This window comes from Zosterops lateralis (genome assembly GCF_965231275.1).
Source record: "Zosterops lateralis genome assembly, contig: HAP1_HAP1_SCAFFOLD_108, whole genome shotgun sequence".
NCBI classification, from domain to species: Eukaryota; Metazoa; Chordata; class Aves; order Passeriformes; family Zosteropidae; genus Zosterops; species Zosterops lateralis.
In genome coordinates, this window is record NW_028154570.1 from 45,497 (window position 1) to 56,810 (window position 11,314).

At 46.0% G+C, this 11,314-nt stretch overlaps 1 long non-coding RNA gene across 1 annotated transcript; it reads right to left on the reverse strand.

The window, feature by feature from the left end:
• Positions 1–6,303: 6,303 nt before the first annotated feature.
• On the reverse strand, positions 6,304–10,766 carry LOC310923553. Its single transcript, XR_014592623.1, has 3 exons — positions 9,067–10,766; positions 6,978–7,527; positions 6,304–6,695 (listed from the first exon to the last, which is right to left on the reverse strand). It is a non-coding gene; the product is annotated as an uncharacterized lncRNA (long non-coding RNA).
• Between the last annotated feature and the right edge of the window lie 548 nt (positions 10,767–11,314).

The following is an 11,314-nucleotide window of genomic DNA, read 5'->3' on the forward strand; positions in this document are numbered from 1 at the left end:
AGCCGGGAGAAGGGGCGGGGCCACGGGCTCGTTCACAGCTGCCCAGGGACTTTAGGGCCCGAGAGGGCCGGGCGCTGCGGGCTGCGGTGTGGGGCCGCGGGAGCGAGACGGCACGAAGCGGGCGCCAGCGCCGGGCTGGGTGAAGGAAGAAGTGGGAGATGTGGGTTGGAAAGGAATAGGAGAGAGACAGAACGAGGGGAGGAGCGGTTAGTACCAGAGCCTTCCCAAGTTGCTTGGTCGATGACCATGTGAAAGTATGCACAGGCTGTCTCTTTCGCGGGAACTCGGGGGCAAAAGTAAAAGAGAAAGGTCTTTGAGGGCATAGAGACAGAAATGCACGCACATACACCCTTAGACAAACCGCCAAGTTGCTGCCCATGAAAGCGCAGAAACTCATAACCGGCATGTTCACACTTAAACGTTTCCCATACTAGGCTGCAATTCGATGGGCATTAGTATTGAGCTGCCAAGTCGTCTGGCAGATCCAATCTGTGTGCATGCGGGAAGAGACACATTTCTGCCAAACTAGCCAGAGCCACGATGCAGAATGCTTTCAAGCATATTCTTTACTGCAGCACAAGACAAAAAAAAAGCCTCACAGAAAAAAGGAATCTGAGAAATACTTTAAAGACATTTGTGTCATCAAGTAGCCTATATCTGTCAGCCCTCTATGTCAAATAGCTACAACTTCTTTGGTAAAATTAAACAGTTGGCAATAGTAGTTCTCTTGCAGCAGCAAGTAGCTAAGCCTATAAACCTGGAATATGCAGGGAAAGTTGTAGTTCTGCCCTAGTCAGTATGGGTAAAACCCTAAAGCAATAATAACATAATTCAATTACCATTAGCTCACAGGCAATTTCTTAGCATATACAACCTTATCTAAAAATACATATATGTGTGTGTGTTTATTGATCTTGGCAGCTCATAGTCCTAATAGTGTAATTCTTTGGAAAATACTCTTCCTGGATGGTAAATATTTCCATTTTTACAATATTTTCAATTACTAAAGAAAACTTACACTTCATCACAGAATAACTATCTAGTAGAAAATTCAGCTTTCTGATAAAAGGTGTTTTGAAAAAAAGTTTCCAACCTATTCTCAGTTAGGTCTAGCAGAGCCAAGCAAATCAAATTTTGTTGCTTCTTATAGCTGACAGGCAACTTTTCTGTGTCTTTTTACTCATAGCAGGAATTATCGTAACATTGAGATCACGGTGGCAGAAGGCAACAGAGTGTGCACAAGGCACGTGTCCGCAGATGTACGTGCAATCGCATACATCCAAAGGCAGCAATAGGAGAAGCCATTCCCTGATTTGTGCAAGGTATTCAGCTCCTTTGGCCCTGCTCGCTCACCACAAGAAGGACTAACGATCTCCGTTATACCTAAGGATGCCAAGCCCTGTAAAGGGTAACATTTAAGAGACAACAGCCGCTGCCATGGCTGCAAACTTTGTTTTCTCAATACTGATCTCGGGTATCTGAGACCTGGTCATCCTCTCCTTAGCAATCACTATCCGATCGTGTGTCTGACAGCGTTCCACAGGCTGTTCCAATTCTTTCCAGATCAGAGTTCTAGCTTTTCATGGCATAAAGCAACCCGATACTCTGGGATAGCTCCAGCTTACACAAAACTGCCAGCCAAGGGGAAGGCCTCAGCAGTAGGACTTTTTTTGTCAGCACCTGTCTCAAAGCTCTCTACTGCAGAAGAAGTGGAAAAAAATCTACAGTCACTTCACCCAGACCAGTTCCTTATTCACACCTCCTCCTTAGCACTTGCTTCACCAAGCACAGCATCTTACAATGTGGTTTATTATTTTGCACAGCACTCAGCTTACCCCATCTGGAAAGAGGTGATACCACTTGAAATTCTGAGACCGGGGCAGAGGGGGGCAAAAAGGAGAAGCAACTGCAAAACTTATGGGGATCTGGTGCGCTGTGAGAGTGATTCACAGGCTAAGTATCTCTCGAGCAAATCTATTATTAGGAGGATCAAAACCTACTATTGTATTAATTCACTTTTGGGTTTTGCATTTGAAAGGAGTAGGATTGCCCAACACTATGCTATGGGAAGGCAACAGCACCCCGGCATTGTCCAGCTGGGATATTGCTGCATGTTTTCATGGCTGGGTTGTTTACCCTGTGGAGTTGCCAAAAGACGTACAAAACTCCCGCCAAAGCGTCCCCACACCAGCTAACTACAGTTCTCATTCTAAGAAACAACATTACCAAGCATCTGGAGACATTCGGGAATGCCAAAAGACCAGTAGCAGGACGTTTTTCTCATTCCTCCAGTGTAATCTTCTGCTAGGTACCCCACTATTTCACTTTGCATTGTGTTACAGAGTTCATCAGGGCTATTTGACATTTATCGGGCCAGGGCTAGGTGATGGCTTTCCTGTCATGATAATGATCGTTGATGATCTCCTCAAGCACCCTTCCTAAATACTCCAACACATTCCTGTGTACCACGTAAAACTCCCACAGCTTGATAGAGGCCTGACCGGTATGTCTGTCTTTTCCTGACTGGGATTCACTTTTTCCTGAATGGTCTGTTTTTCCAACTTGTTATTCTTCCCACTTGCTACAATCTGTCCCACTCTCTTGTTCTATAGCAAACTAATTCCATTATGCCTCCTTTTAGGAGGGAGATCCCAAGCGTTAAAACATGTTTACAGTCTGTCACAAACCCATATAAAATTGATACTGTGCCAAACAGAGAGCAGCCAGCTTCCTTCCTTCAACAGGAGACCTGTAGCCCTTGGCTTCTGCTGTGGCATTTTGGCCCACGTAACACAGGTAACGTTCATCGTATGGCTGACCGGACATAGCAATTGACAATACAGTCAGACATTTGCCAAGGGCAGCCACGTAATGATCCCGGTACAGCTTCTAAAGGGTTGGGAAAAACTTCTACTGCAGATAGAACCCTGACCTTGCATTAAGCTTAACAGAAGGAATGATCTGAAGCTCCTAATTGAGGTAAATATGCACATGCTGGTAATTTAAAAGTTAACAGGGCAAATTTCAATCTCAGCTATAATATTATTATTAATGTGAAATTATTCTTTCAATTCATGCAGTTACTCGATATTTACTGTTATCGCCCTAAAATCAGAATGCAGGCCTTGGTCTTAATTTTGAAGAGTGCCCGTACCAAGTACCGGATTTTTTTTCCTCCCTTGTGTGCCAGAAAATAAACAACAAAGGAAGGTGATCTATATGTAGGCTTACAAGAACATTCACAAAAAGAGGCAGAGGAAAACACTTGTGTTTTGCTTCATCAAAAATATTTTATCCCAACTGTTATTCATTATCAGAGCAATGAACACAGATGTGGAGAGCAGCAGTGGGCTCAACGGTTTGGCTTCAACTCTTTTAATATAGAGCCAAGCTCATAATCAATTTCTTTGATGCATATACTTCTTATTGCAAGCGGAAGGGGCATCACTAAGTTCCTTAAGAAAGCAAAGACTTTTTTCCTGTCTTTATAGACAGGACAGAAACAGAGGCATTTCCTGAGTGCTGTAACTCACTAGTCTACAGCACCAAGTGGTTAAACTGCTGAGTAAGAACTCCGCTTCGTACAGTTCTCATCTGGCTTTCTAGCGCCAGGCCTAAGCTTTGCCTCTCCGCTGCTTCCCTGAGTGTCCCGACAGCCGAGGCAGTGCACCTAGCCAACTGCATCTCTCAGCACCTTAAGCTATGTCCGTAAGCAAAGAAATATTTAGGACTTCCCTGACAGATTGAAGCCAATACAACTTCCTCATACTTCAACCCTAAAATGAGAGAAAATATGGGGACCTTTCATAAGCTTCTGGTTCAAAACTTTCCCATGAACATCAGCATCAAATCCCTCCAGAATCCTCCTGCCACCATTCCTCACAACAGGTTTAGAAAGGTGGCATTTCCTTCCATAATTTGCACAATTACGGCAGTTCCTTTACCCGTATATCCTGTACTGCTTGGTACAGGTTGGAAGCTTTGCTGCAAAATAACTTTGCAAGTAATAATCAGAAGCATTGAGATGCACGGCAGAACAGGAGGCATTTGACAAGTGTTATCCTGAAACCTGTGGAATATACAAAGCCTAGGTTCTCACCCTACTGTATTCCTAATGAGCTTCTTTATGGCATAGACCAGCACTGGGCTGCCCACACCAACAGTGGGCAGTTTGTGTCATGGGTAACAGCGGTATGCCTCTTTCTACATGGGAGCTTGCTTTCCCGTTGTGTTATTCCCATTGACAAATCAGAAGCTGTGTCAATGGGAATAACCGGTAGTATTTAGTACCGGTAGTCTGGACCTGAAGCATACCTTTCTTTAGAGTATATGCAAAGTAAACTAGGCCCTCATTTGAGAGATCATTGAAGATTTGCTAACATTCAGAAAGCTCACAGGCAGTTAGAGCCTGGCTCACACGGCCAAGGAACACGCAACTTTGTTCCGATTTGTTCCGAAGGTTTTTAGCAGTCAACAGAAATAGCGCTCGGTAAAGGTCAGCAACTCATCTTTCTAGACCTAATAACAATAACGGGCCCAGCAAGGTTGTTCTGTGATGACACCCGTGGTGATTTATGACCTACAAGGGGCTGTCTTACACCAGGGGCACACAAAATGCGGTAATGCTGGTTGCAGCTTGGAGGGGTTAACAAAACCTGCGGCCGAGGGTAGCAAAGGCTTTTCTGCCTTCGCTAGCTAATGTTTCCGTGTGGCTTTTAATAGGTTCCTTCTCTCACAGAGAACTGAGAGCCATTGAAGCCAACGAGTTTAGCGAGAAAGTTGTGAAAAGACCAGGAAGCTCAGCTTTTGATTATGACTTGCAAGTACACTTTTATGGCCTACAGGCAGTTCTTTTTTCATGTGTATTTTGTTGGCAGAAAGGAGAGAAGATGACAAAACTGGTAACTTGTGGACTGAATACCTTGGTTGGGGGAAATACAGGGCAGAGTCGCATGCTGGAAGGACTGCCTTCTAATTTTGTGCCACAGATGGACAGATGGAAAATTACTCCTGACAGCTGAATGCAATGTGCATTCATTACATGCAGCTTCCCCTAGCAAGCATGACACTGTAGCATCAGGAGCAAAGACTGAGCTGAAGAATTACCTGCTATCAATCAAATTACAAAAGGGTGAGGGGCAAGAAAAAAGACAAAAAAAACCCTAACCAAACTCTCCTCTCGTCTGTGCCAGGCAGGCCCATTAATGGGACTAGAATCTATGAGAGGCTGAAATAAAGTGAGCAAACTCATCCTCTGCACTTCATCAGCACAGCTGAAGAACTGATATGCAAAGAAACAGAACTAAAGGAAGAACAGGAGCACTGACGGCCAGGATGATAAAAGGATAAACTTGCCAGCTGTCACCAGCTGTCTTCCTACAACCCAAGTAGCTGTCAGTGAATCCTCTCTGGACATAGCACATGCTCCACAGATAGCCTTGTCAGTCACGGTGTGCTTCTAAGGGTAAGCTTAGTCTCTGACCATGTAACAAATCTTTTAAGAAAGGCAGTAACTGGCTCCAAATGAAAATTCCCTCCAGAGTGGAGACTGTAACTAAATGTGCAATGCAGAAAAGCCACTGTGTGAAGGACCCTTTGCTCACATGACAAACTCAAGGAGGCCTCTCTTGTAGAAATCTGGCAGTCAAGATAGATACACTAAAGATACGCTGAAAAGGCTCTTGGAAAAACTGGATTTAATGGCCCCATCAAGACTGTCCAGTACCAAAATAGGCCACTGACAGCTTTGGCTCAAGACTCTTGTTCAGACCTCAGTGCTTCTATAAGTCACAAGCCATTTGAACCTCTGCAGAAAGCTTGTTCCCCTCTCCTGTGGAACCACACTTCAGGTAGCACTTCCTCTGCCCACTCCTGAGGCTATCTAGCCTGCCTGAAAAGAGTAATGGCTGATCCCAGAATTACAGAAGGCAGAGACTGGAAAGGACCCTTTTTCTTCCAACCAGAAAGTCCAAAGCCATCAAAGAACCATTAAGTGAACACCTGAGCAATTACCTGAGCAGCACCTGGAGATGAGAGACCAGGCACTCCTGACTTCCAAGAGCTCCCAGAGCTGCCTTGCTACTCACCTTTAGCCTTGGACAGCAAGACAATCCTAGAGACAGAAATCCAGGTTCCTGCTGCTTCTGGAACGAGCCACCAAACAACTCCTGGCTGCTGGTGCCTGAACACAGCAGCAAAACCAGGATGCTCTTCCTTGGGCAACACTCCAGCCTCTAGAAAGCCAGGAACACAGGACAACCCTGCCTCTCCACTGGGGCATATAGATCCAGCTCCACTGCCATATGGACATTTGAGACAGGAATCCATAACCCTCTGTGAAATCAAATCACAGCCCCAGATGTTTTCCTGCTCGTGTCCTTAGCCCGTCACTTACCTTTCATAGGCTTCTGCCAAGTGCTTGCAAATGCTTTGCTTCTATCCAAAAAGATTAATACCACCTTATTTCAAGGTTTCAAGAAGTCACATCAAGTCATCTGGGTCACGTGCTCCACATCAGATTCTCCTGTAGAAAAAAAAAAAATATATTTTTCATTGCAGATCATTTCTTAAGCTCACAGGAACACCAGGATCTCACATATCCCCACAGAAATTCTCTCAATACCATTTGCTACTTCTCTCTCTACCAGGGCACCAACAAGTTCTGGGTCAGTTCTTGTTCCATGTTGGCCAGGGACCTTAAGAGATAAAAGAGGGCACTATTATTACTACTAATTACAGCCACAGGCTTTAAAATTTCCACAAATTACAAGCTTCTGGAAGCAGAAGCAGATATACCTCACCCTGCTGGAGCTGACTTGTCCATTCCCTGCTCTGCTCTCACAAACCCTTCAGCCTCGCTGCCAAACCCAGTGCTCATGTCCAGAGCACACATATCCAGAGCAGCCCCCAGTGCTTATTTTACATCCCCCCGAGCGTGGCCAAAGCCCCCCAAGTGCATAGGAACAACAAATCCTCACAGTGAACCAACAGCAGCACCAACAGGTTTAATCCATTCAGACAACAACTGATGCATTTCACTGCTGTGCACTGGCACTGCTCGGTGTGGGAGGGTCAACTGAGCTTCTGCACGTCCTGAAGGACAAAACATGAAAACAAAATTAATTCTTTCCACAAAACAAAAAGGCATAAAAATCATAAAAAAATATGCCCTAGAAATGCCCTCTTCATTTTGAAATTAGTGTCCTCGAACTTAAACAATCATTAAAAACAGAAAACACATGAGATGGACAAAAGCACCAGATAACGGACAAACCTTCAGGCTCACATCCTTCTGGAAAATGGTTTCTCCAAGTCTTTTCCCTCATTCCAAGCCCTTCTCCATCCTCAGGGATCACTGCACTCACCCCAAGGAGCTCACCAGGGAAAAGGAGCAAGTGGAGACTTGGTGGCTGCCCTGGGATCTCTCCTTGCACCACTCCAGGCAGTGACCAGTGACCGAGTGTTTTTCCGGTCCACAGTGGCAGGAGAATGGACACAGACACCAACAGGGAGAATGGCCTTATTTTACTATTAATGGGGAGGCAAAACAGAGGTAAAAGGACACATTTGGAAAAACAATGAGCTTATCACTCGCTTGGCTTTAACATTTCAGCAGGTCACAAATCACTGCAGGGACATTCAATCTCACGGGGAATACGATAAAATATGCTGCAAAGACAGGAACCTTGCACATGTTGATAGCAGCACATCAGCTACAGAGCATTCCAAACATTTGGAAGGAAAGGAACTGAAGTCTCCCAGCAGCAGCAAGTGCTGCTCGATCCCTTTAGGACAGAAGGTTACTCTAAGCCAGGACTAGAGAAAAACCCCACACATTCAAGGACCTTCCAGGGCTCCGTTCGTTTGCCCAAGCAATCCTGAGCTATATGGAAATGTGCATCTCCCTACTCAAAGCAGCAGAGAACCCCCAAGGAGAAGCTCAGCAGTGTCCCTCAGCACTGCTACCCAAGATCACCTACAGGGACTGAGGTCCAACACCAGGGACTCTGAGGCTTCCTCACCCTCCATAGCCACACAGCAGCTGGGAATCCCCTGTCACAGCCCAGCCCTGGAGAACTGGGAATTCCCACGAGTGTGTCCACCATCAGGCAAAGAGGCTCTGGCCATGCCGGGACAGGGCCCAGGTCACACAGTTGCGGGCAATGAACGGGCTCACGCAACTCCCACTGCAGGCACAGCTGGGCTCAGCCTCCTCCTGGATGTGCCCAAAGCCTGGCCAGGGCTTCAAGAGCCACGCAAGAGCTGCCTTCGGCACTGCATCTCCCAACGAGGCCACAGGACTGATCTCGGGGCCCTGTCCGGCCTCTGAACGCAGGAAGGTCAAGCCATGCTTCACTAATGAGCACTGACCTAGTCCAGAACACTAATGATCCTGGCTATTTCACTACTGAGGGGATGCAAACACAACATCTGGTTTAAACCTTTATCTCCAGGTCAACTTGAGCTCAGGGCCTGTTGTTCAGGCCTTGGCACTTCACAAGTTATGGCAAACTTGCAGATGCCCAATACCTTGAAAAGGAAAACTTAAACTAGCAGAAATAACTCACATTACTCAAAAGCTGCCTCCTCTTCTAATAAGTACCTCTTACAAATTCTATAGTAACTTCCACAGAAATTTTATTATTCAAGTTACTTTATGAATCAACCTCAAAAGACTGTTTCTTCCTGCCATGTTCTGTCCCAGTTAAAGCCTAATTAATACATTCAGCATCAGACCCCAGCGAGACCCATGCACTGCAAGAGATTAAAGGGAAAAAACCAAGGTAGGCAAAGTTCTGTACCTTCCCCAAACAACATACCCCAAAAGTACATGTCTCCCTCTCACTTGCAAAAACACCAAGGCTCAGCATATTCATACTCCCAGCATATTCCCAGCCGCCCAGAGGAAAAGGTCGTGCAATTCTAAGGCAAATTCCGACCAAGGCACGGAACAACGGGCTCTCAACCCAACCCCAGCTGCACCTGTTACTACCCACCATATAACGTATACCTCAATACAGTCCCACACACCATACCCTGCAGGGAAATAAATGAGGATAGTCTTACCGCACTAAAACAGCCCAGGGACACCCCACAGACCGCCCAGAGAGCTCCACACCGAGCCATAAACCCAGAAGCCTCTTCCGGGACCCTTTTGAAGCCCCGCCCGGCCCGCGATTGGCGGGCTCGCTCAGGCATGGGCAGCGCTGATTGGACAGCGGGCCCCAAGAACCGCCCCGGCCCCGCCCCGCCCCGCCCTGAGGGCCCGGGAGCTCCGCCCCTCCCTCAGCGCCGACCCCGGTTCCCCCCGGCCCCGGTTCCCCGGCCCTGGCACTGGCCTCGATCCCCCCGGCCCCGGTTCCCCGGCCCCGCCCCGCCCGCGCTGAGGGCCCGGGGGCTCCGCTCTCCCTCGGTTCCCCCCGGCCCCGCTTTCCCCCGGCCCCGATTCCCCCGGTCCCGATCCCCTGCCCCGGCCTCCCCCCGGCCCCGGCAGAGATCCCGGCTCCGGTTCCCCCCGGCCCCACTCCCCCACAGGTGTGAGCCACTAGGATGAGGAGGGGACAGACCAGGCTGTAATGGACAGTGGGAGCTGTAATGGATAATGAGGGGCGGTTCTGGCCGGGGACGGTTTAAGAGGGGGAGCCTCAGCTCGGTTTGGTATCGGCCGTGGGGTGTGAGGAGCTCATCCTGAGGTCTTGGACGTGGTTCATGGAGTGAAGGTGGGAGCACGTGGATTTGGAGCATCACTTTGGGAGGTAATGAGGGATAAGCCTTTATACCGAGCATCAGCAGAAGGTAAGCCAGTGTGGGTTTATAGAGGGGGCTTTGTTTCCTTTTCAGCTTTATCTTAGTAATCCCTTCCTGGTGCTCCTAGAAAAAAAAAGGAGTTATGGAAATAAAAGAAGTTGAAATTGCGAAAAAAAAAAATTCCTCTTCTGTAGTTTTCTATGTTTGAACTGGAGGAAACTCATTTTCACCTAGAATTTTAATGAGTTGTGTATGTTTATGTGTTCTTTATTCAGTATTGGGTTCTTTGGTAGTATGTAGCATTTTGTTTGACTTTTTTGGTGTTATTTATTGTGTGCAACTTGGTTTTTGAGTAAAGATGATGTTATAGTGGATTTTTTTGTATTTGAGGTAGAACTAATTTAAGTAGCTTTTTTTTGAGAGGCTTCTGGTGTGTATTATTGGGGTTTTGTGTATTATATGTAGGGATTCAGGTTGGACAGAGCTAGTTTTTTCTTTTTTGTGGTTTTAAGGTGGTTTTTAATGTTTTATTGTGTAGTGTTATTTATTTTGTAGATGCCACATGATGAGGGAAATATGGTGTATTTATTTCATGTTGGGTTTCATAGTTTGCATGTTGGCCAGAGTATTTTTGAACTGAGTTTTGTTGTTGAACTGCTTTTTAGGGAAAATGTGTTTTTCAAGGGTATGTTTTCAAAGGTTTACAGTGGTGTAATAGGCTGTGGTGTGAGGTATGGGGGAGGTTTTTTTAGTGGTGGCTTTTATCATGGCAAGTGTGTTATGTTTGTTTTAGCGGCCTAGACACAGTGTGATGTAGGTAATTTTATAGGATTTATTAAAATTTATAATTAGATTATTGTTTATTGTATTATAGGGGGTTGTTTTTTTAGCGTGCTTGACTATGGTACATGTTTTATAGTTATGGATAATTTAGGAGATATCGTTTGTACTCAAATGAATCTCTTGGTTTTGTGTGAATTTAGGTGGTTTGTTTGTTTTGATGGCTTTGAGATATTGTGAGTTTATTAGAGTAGAAATAATTGGTTTTGGTGCTGTTAATTTTTGATAGGTTAATGAATTTATATAGGTCAAAAGACATGGGTTTTCTGCTTCTTATTTGTTTAGAGACAGGTCTTTAAGTTGGGGGGGTTCTGAGTCTATATTTTGGAGGCTTTTTGAGGGGAATGGACATTGGGTTATCTTTATTATATTTGGTAGCTTGGCTATAAGTACGAAGACTTGGTACTTTTTTTGGTGGACTTTTGTTTGTGTTTTTGTTTCTAAAATTGATATATTTGTGTGGTCAGGGTAGTTTCTGGTGTAACTCTAAGCCTCCATTATTGTTTGGGTGTTTCATGTCGTCCACTTGTATTACACTGAGATCCTCTCACCCGCCTGCCAACAGCCCTGCTGAGATCATCCCTGGATGTTTGGTTTTCTTTATGGCACCTGACTGAGACAGCAGGAATTTCCCTGAGGCAGAGACAGCCTTCCTTGGCCCCTGATGTGGATTCTCATCCCTGAACATCCCAGAGATAAGTGAAGGGCTCAAAGCCACAGAGGGGGT